Consider the following 6,998-nt stretch of genomic DNA (forward strand, 5'->3'; position numbering starts at 1 on the left):
AGAATACAACAAATAATATTGGTTCAGGTATATGGATGACTTCCTCCGCTTAACAGACAATCTACAAACAAAAATTAAAAAACTACATCAACAAGGTACATAAACATTAAAAAATTCACAATTGAAACATAACGTAAGAACCACAATAACTTTCTGAATATAACAATCAAAAAACTAAATAATAAAAGTATATTTGAAATTTACTGTAAACCCACAGCTATTGGCATTATCATTTACCAGTCCTTAAACCACCCACACTGACAAAATCAAGCAGCAAGTGACGTAGTCACGGCTAAACAACAAAATTTACCATAAGAATTACACAGAATAATCAGGAAAACATAAGACAAAGCACAAGGTGTCATACAATGACATACAAACACAAACTCCTACATCAAATCACCAACAGTTTCAAAAGACTGGGCATAAACATAGCATACAAGCTACACATTTTTATGCAAAAGTACAACCCAAAACTGACAGAAGACATACACACATCGCAGAAAGCAAGTACACATTATTTACAGTGTAACACTTGTGATGGCAGATACACGGGATAAACAGGTAGAACATTTGATGTCGTATACAGGGAATGCGTAAGAGCATGGAAGCATGGGACAAACCACTCCACATTTGCGGAACACATAAGAGAACACAATCACAAACGAACCTCTATAGAAGATTATACGAAAACATTTAGACTCAACACTAAAATACACCTCCTGATCCTGTAAAAAAATTACCATACAGAAAACCAAAGAAGAAAAGAAAACGCTGTTGAACGCTCAAATACACATGAAACTCAACTCATTGTTTACACTTACAGATAAAATAATAGAGTAATACTTCAATACAGGATTATTATCATAATGATAATACAAACAAACCCGTTTCCACTCACTTAGCCGTGAACCCCTCCACAAAATATTTAAAAATAAACTCAAATCACTGAACACCGAAATATTGAACTGCTCGCTGACTGATTTTACATTGGTATTCAACTTTCTACAACTCGCCCTGAGTGGCAACACACACACAAACAAAACGGAAATGAAGAGAAGTTAGTTTTCAGCATATACTTCGTGGGGTTGGCAATATGTTTGTAAACAAATCAAAGAGGATGAGACGAAGTGAATACAGTAATTACGACAGTGAAGCTCAGTTTTCGGTAAAATGCCTGGTAAAAATCATATCATAGATATCATCTTTTGAAAAAGTTTCTCAATTATCTCCAAGGCTACTTATTTGAATATTTCCTTTGGCTCTGATTATTCTTGCGGTCTCCTATATTTTTCTTTGAATTGATGAGAGTTTCAATTTTCGTTTGAGGGTTTCCACTTTTTCTATTTTTGCTCTTTCTGTGAAATCTCCTTCACGTAATTCATTCCACTATATTGGATTTGTATTTTGGATTGACCCATATGTTTCTTGAGCACTATTATTAATGTAACAAGAAATTTTTGTAATTGCTTATTTAGCTTTTTAAATTTAGTTTTGATGTTTTTGGATCAAAGGCCTTGCCGCAGTAGTAACACCGCTTCCCATTAGATTGCCGAAATTAAGCGCTGTCGGTATTGGCTACAACTTAGATTGGTCACCGTTCGGGTGTGCCGAATGCCGTTAGCAAGTGGGGAGCGCTCAGGCCTTGTGAGGTCACTTGAGGCGACACTTGATGGAGAAGTTGCGGCACAGGTCACGAGGACTGACAGTGACCAGGAGAGCATTGTGCTGACCACACGTCTCCCTACATCTGCATCCGGTGACGCCTAAGGGCCGAGGATGACGCTGCGGCCCATCTGTACCGTTGGGTCTTCAGGGCCCGTTCGGACGATATTTTTTATATTTTTTAATTTATACTTAGACTGTAACAAATATGCCTCTATAACGTTTTAATAGTTTTTCTCATTTTCTCTATATGTGGTTGAGCAGAAGTTTAACCCTAATTCTGGTGAGGTTGTGATCAGAATCATACTCAACATTCCTTACTACTTTCACATTCATAGTTTCTTCAGCGTTTCTTTGGAAAAAGATACATGATGTAACTGAAATTATCACAACATCCTGTATGGAGATATACATGTTTTTACTTTTCTTGGGATGTTCCTGAAGGTTGACTATAGCTTCAGGTGGCTGATTAGTCTGATACTATCTGAAACAACATCGTTTATTATCCGCCCCAGCTGTTCGTTTTGTAATGCATACTATTTGTATTGGTTCATTTGTGGGGTGGGTCTATTACGTTTCTAAACTTCTTCTCTTTAGGTATTTGAACATCGAAGTCACCCAGAATAAGCATGCTGTTCATCTTCGGTATTTTGGATGTCTCACTTTCTGTAAGAACCCAAAATCTTGTTTTCTTTCGGATTACTCTTGTCTGCATTAAGCGGTGCCTGACATTTAACAAGCGTATATATGCTTTTTGTTCTCTTATTGGATTTAATTTATAGGGCAGACAGACTCTCCGAGAAAAATTCAAATTCCGTTACATTTTCTGTTATACTTTTTGTGGTGTCACCGCCAGACACCACACTTGCTAGGTGGTAGCCTTTACATCGGCCGCGGTCCGTTGTATACGTCGGATCCGCGTGTCGCCAATATCAATGACTGCAGACCGAGCGCCGCCACACGGCAGGTCTAGAGAGACATCCTAGCACTCGCCCCAGTGGTTCAACCGACTTTGCTAGCGATGGTTCACTGACAAATTACGCTCTCATTTGCCGAGACGATAGTTAGCATAGCCTTCAGCTACGTCGTTTGCTACGGCCTAGCAAGGCGCCATCACCATTTACTATTGATACTGTAAAACATGTACCGTCAAGAGCGACGTTCACCTTTTATGGATTAAAGTTAAGTATTCCACCAGCTACGTCAGTTTTTTCTAAGTCTAATTTCCTTGTCCTGTTCCAGACCTCACGCCAGCCTGCGTGAGCTAAAACGCGTGCCTTTCGGCTTCCTCTAATAGTACCGGGTTGGCTCTCTTGCCAGCCCACAACACTTTTATCAACAAATAAAGCTGTACCCACTAACGTCATCCCTTTCATAATTCTGACTGTTGGTTACCCTTTCAATATACTGTAGTTACAAGCATCTGTTACACTTTCTTCCGGGAAGCTGGTTTCTTGAATTGTTGGGTTTTGAATTTTATTTTATTTTCCAAAAGTTTTCCTAGTTAATTTTGTTTACCGGTTCTGAGCAGAGATTTTATATTTAGAGTGACTAGAAAGAATTTATCTTAAATCTTCTTTTAGTATGACTCTAATGCCGCTCCTACTCAAACATCTGATAGCAGTTGTTGGGACTCCCTAGAACCTTTTGTCAAAATGCATTTCATGACGCAGTGGACGATTTTTCTTTCGAATTACCACCTGGGTCAGTGCATTCGTTAAGCGGACTACAAATGCTGTAATTGATACTGTATCAAACGCAAAGTTGAAAGCTAAACTCCAGGATAAGATCGGATAGTGAGATAGAAATTTGATTGTTAGTGAATCACTCCACTGTTGAGGAATTACAGTTCCTCCTTCGGTTTCGAGATAGTTAGCCTGGTCCGTTATTATAGTTGCTATTTTTTGAACTGTATCTACCAAATGAAGCGCTGCGAGCTAACAATTAACTTTCCTATCACATCGTTGTCGTATGCGAGCAAATGACACTGGAATAGCGACCTTGAATTCTCGGCTGGCAGATGGTCGTGCACATTAATAACAGGTGATTCAACACACTGGAACTTTATTTAGCGACATAACAATGAGCGAGCAGTAAAATGTGAACAGGTCTTTCTACTGTGGAGAAGCAGGTGTGCAAAGGTGAGATAGCTAGACGCCCCAGCTAGACAGCCTTCGAGGCTGTCGTTTGTGTCAAAACTGAAATCTATATTTTAATGTACATTCTGTGTATTGGCAATAAATTTAATTTAAATTATTAACATCTTCACGGCTTGCGGTACAAGGTGTTACTGCACCTAACTAATCTAATAGTCATTGTTGAAAGATGTATGTTTGACAGCGAGAGTAGTTAGAAGCGACCAAGTATTTGGTGGTGTGGTGTGCTGTGTCCATGAGTCACTAAGCCGAACAAGATAAAATATGGCGGGATTTGGAGAAGTATAGGTATAAAAGAAATGAAGACGTCTCGAGGTGTCACCCTCCAGGACCAGTACAGTACAGTCAGGTGACTAACTCATGTCAGAAACTAAGCAGTTAAAACGATAGAAATACTAAAAATGCACGATGCCTTTTTTTTAAATTTTTGTTTTTGTTATCTACATACAATTTCTAATGTTTAGTGCCTGACTGCAAAAATCTCTTAAGAGATTTCTTCATATATTAATAGGACAGAGCCAATGTATTTTGCTTAACTACACGACTAGGCACAATAAATTGGTAGAAAAGTTCAGGAACACGCATTATGGGACGTTGAATTTGATCTGGTAAAAATACATGTCAGACCGAGACACATCATGCAACTAAATAATGGATTTGCTTAAAAAATAAAGGTGCTGTTGTATATAAGCCCTATAAATCCAACTCTGAGTCAGTGGCAGTGCCGGATTAACAGTGAATTTCAAATTTACAAGCAGTGTCTAGCTTATGTTAACATCAGCACTAACAATAATATTTTCCTGGGTTTGTGACCGCGTTGTCAATATATGTAAAACTACCGACGTTTCGGTCCCTGTTGCAAGTGACCTTTTTCAGATGTATTCACAATGCGGTCACAAACCCAGAAAAATGTTATTGAATGTGAAACGGCCGCAGAAGCCTACGTTTATATCAACACTGTCATTCAGAAAACAAAATATGTGCTCACAGATCGTCGGACAAGATTTATGACTAGATTTTGGCTTTCTTATCACGTAAATCCTAACACGTTTTTCTAAACGGTACGAAGTTTAGAGGTCAGATAATTTCAGGAGAAGCCTAAGGGAACGTTATAGTACCGCTGCTGTTTAAATTATTTGTATCTGGTCTTGTGGATAACATCTGATGCTCCATAGGGCAGTACCTAAAAGACGCTGCTGTCTGTAGGGAGACAGTTCCACCGGAAGACTGCAGCGAAATGCAATACAACGTGCAGAATGATTGTGACGGCACAGGGACTAGCTGTTACCCTCATCGTAAAGGAATGTAACTAATTACGTGTATATATACTCGCTTTTTATCTCCTTCGTACTTCGAACAATTATTTTCTTACCAAATAGTAACTACATTTACAAGTTTTAGTGTCTGACTACCAAATGTACTTCTTTCAGCGTCACTTCATTTTAGTGAACTGCATTTCTGACATGAAGTGTATTATCAACTGCGAGTGCGGACAATTATCAACTGTATAACTGAATAATTTGTGCCGGTCGTGGCCCAAGACATAGATTTTCCGCTTAATACTTTGGCTATTCGAATACAACTCATGGCCAGACTAAAAGCTACATATGATGTTGTCCATCTATTACAATTTCCTTTCGTACACATTATGTAATTCCCGTACGGGGGTGGACGGGCGGGGGGGAGGGGGAAGCAATTATTATTCTGCCACTAGTAAACCTCGAAGTTTTTCTTGTGTTTCCTTTACTACTTGGGTAATGTACAGACGCAGTAATGCAGGGGAAAGGATACAACCTGTGTCACTCTCTCCTCTGCTACTGCTTCCCTTCGACTCTTAGAATTGCAGTGCTGTTTCTGTACTAGTTGTAGATAAGCTTTTATTTTTTATATATTATCCGTGTTAACATCAGAATTTTGAAGAGAGTATTCCAGCTACATTTACAAAAGCTTTGTATAAATGTCGAAATGCTATAAAAATAGGTCAGCCTTCTTACAACCTGTCTGCTAGGATTTGTCTTAGAGTCAATACAGCATCTTAGGGTTTTATATTTCTCCAGAACTCGAAGAGACCTACCCCAAGGCCAGCTTCTATCTCTCTTGTAATTGTTTTGTAAATAATTCTGGTCAGTATTTTGTCATCACGTCTTAGTATACTCATAGTTGAATTTTATTGACACCTGTCAGTACTCCTCTGCTTCGAAATCGTAATTATGGCTTACATATCCGGTGAAACTGTATTTTCTTGCTGTATGCGCCCAAGAATATCAATAATTCTAAGAGATGATGTCTACTCCAGTAGCCTTGACTCGGCTTCGCAGTCTTTCGAAACCTTCTCTCAATGTATGTCTCCCATCTCCTCTTCAGCTATTCCCTCCTTAATTTCCATAATACTATCTTCAAGATCCTTAACGCTCTAAACCCCGTTCTACGTATTACATCTACTTTTTAGTCTTCGCTTCTTCGCCCAGCGGTGGGATACCGAGCGTGATGCAGCTGCTACTCTTTTCTACAAATAATTCTTTGTTTTGGATGCAGGTGGCATTTATCCTGTAGTGATATCTGCATAGCAATTTGCAACTTTATGTCAATCTCATTGTTAGACATAACTATTTCGTTTATCTTGCTCTGCTGCATTTTGATACGTTCTCCTTTCGCCCGTGGAATTCAGTATCTCTTGTGTTATGCAGATATATCTACTGAGCCTTACCTTTTTGCCTATTGAAGCATCTGCTGCGTTCAGTGTTTCATCTCTCAGAGTTCTATTCGTCTTCTATCGTGTTTCTTTTTCGTGTTGCAGTCAATCTTGCCTATTGCTCCCTTTGAAAATCAGAACGAACTATGGTTCTTTCGAGTTATCATCGTCCCAGTTTTACAGTCCCCCAACTTCCTGCAGTTTCTTCAGTTGATATGCAGTTCATGATCAATAAATTTACGGTCACAGTCCACATCTACCTCTGAAAATATTACGTGGTTGAATGTTTGGTTTCGAAATCTCTATTTTGCCATGATGTGCACTGTCTGAAACGTTCTGGTGTCTCCAGAATTATTCCAAGTATATAGGCTTCGTTCCTGGTCTGTGCACTTTCATAATTCAAACTCAAGGCTTATTTTTTATCTCACCACATTTTGTTACATTCTCTTCTTTAACTGCGCTGTTAGAGGACATATAGAACTACA

This window comes from Schistocerca cancellata, chromosome 5 (assembly GCF_023864275.1).
Source record: "Schistocerca cancellata isolate TAMUIC-IGC-003103 chromosome 5, iqSchCanc2.1, whole genome shotgun sequence".
Taxonomy (NCBI): Eukaryota; Metazoa; Arthropoda; class Insecta; order Orthoptera; family Acrididae; genus Schistocerca; species Schistocerca cancellata.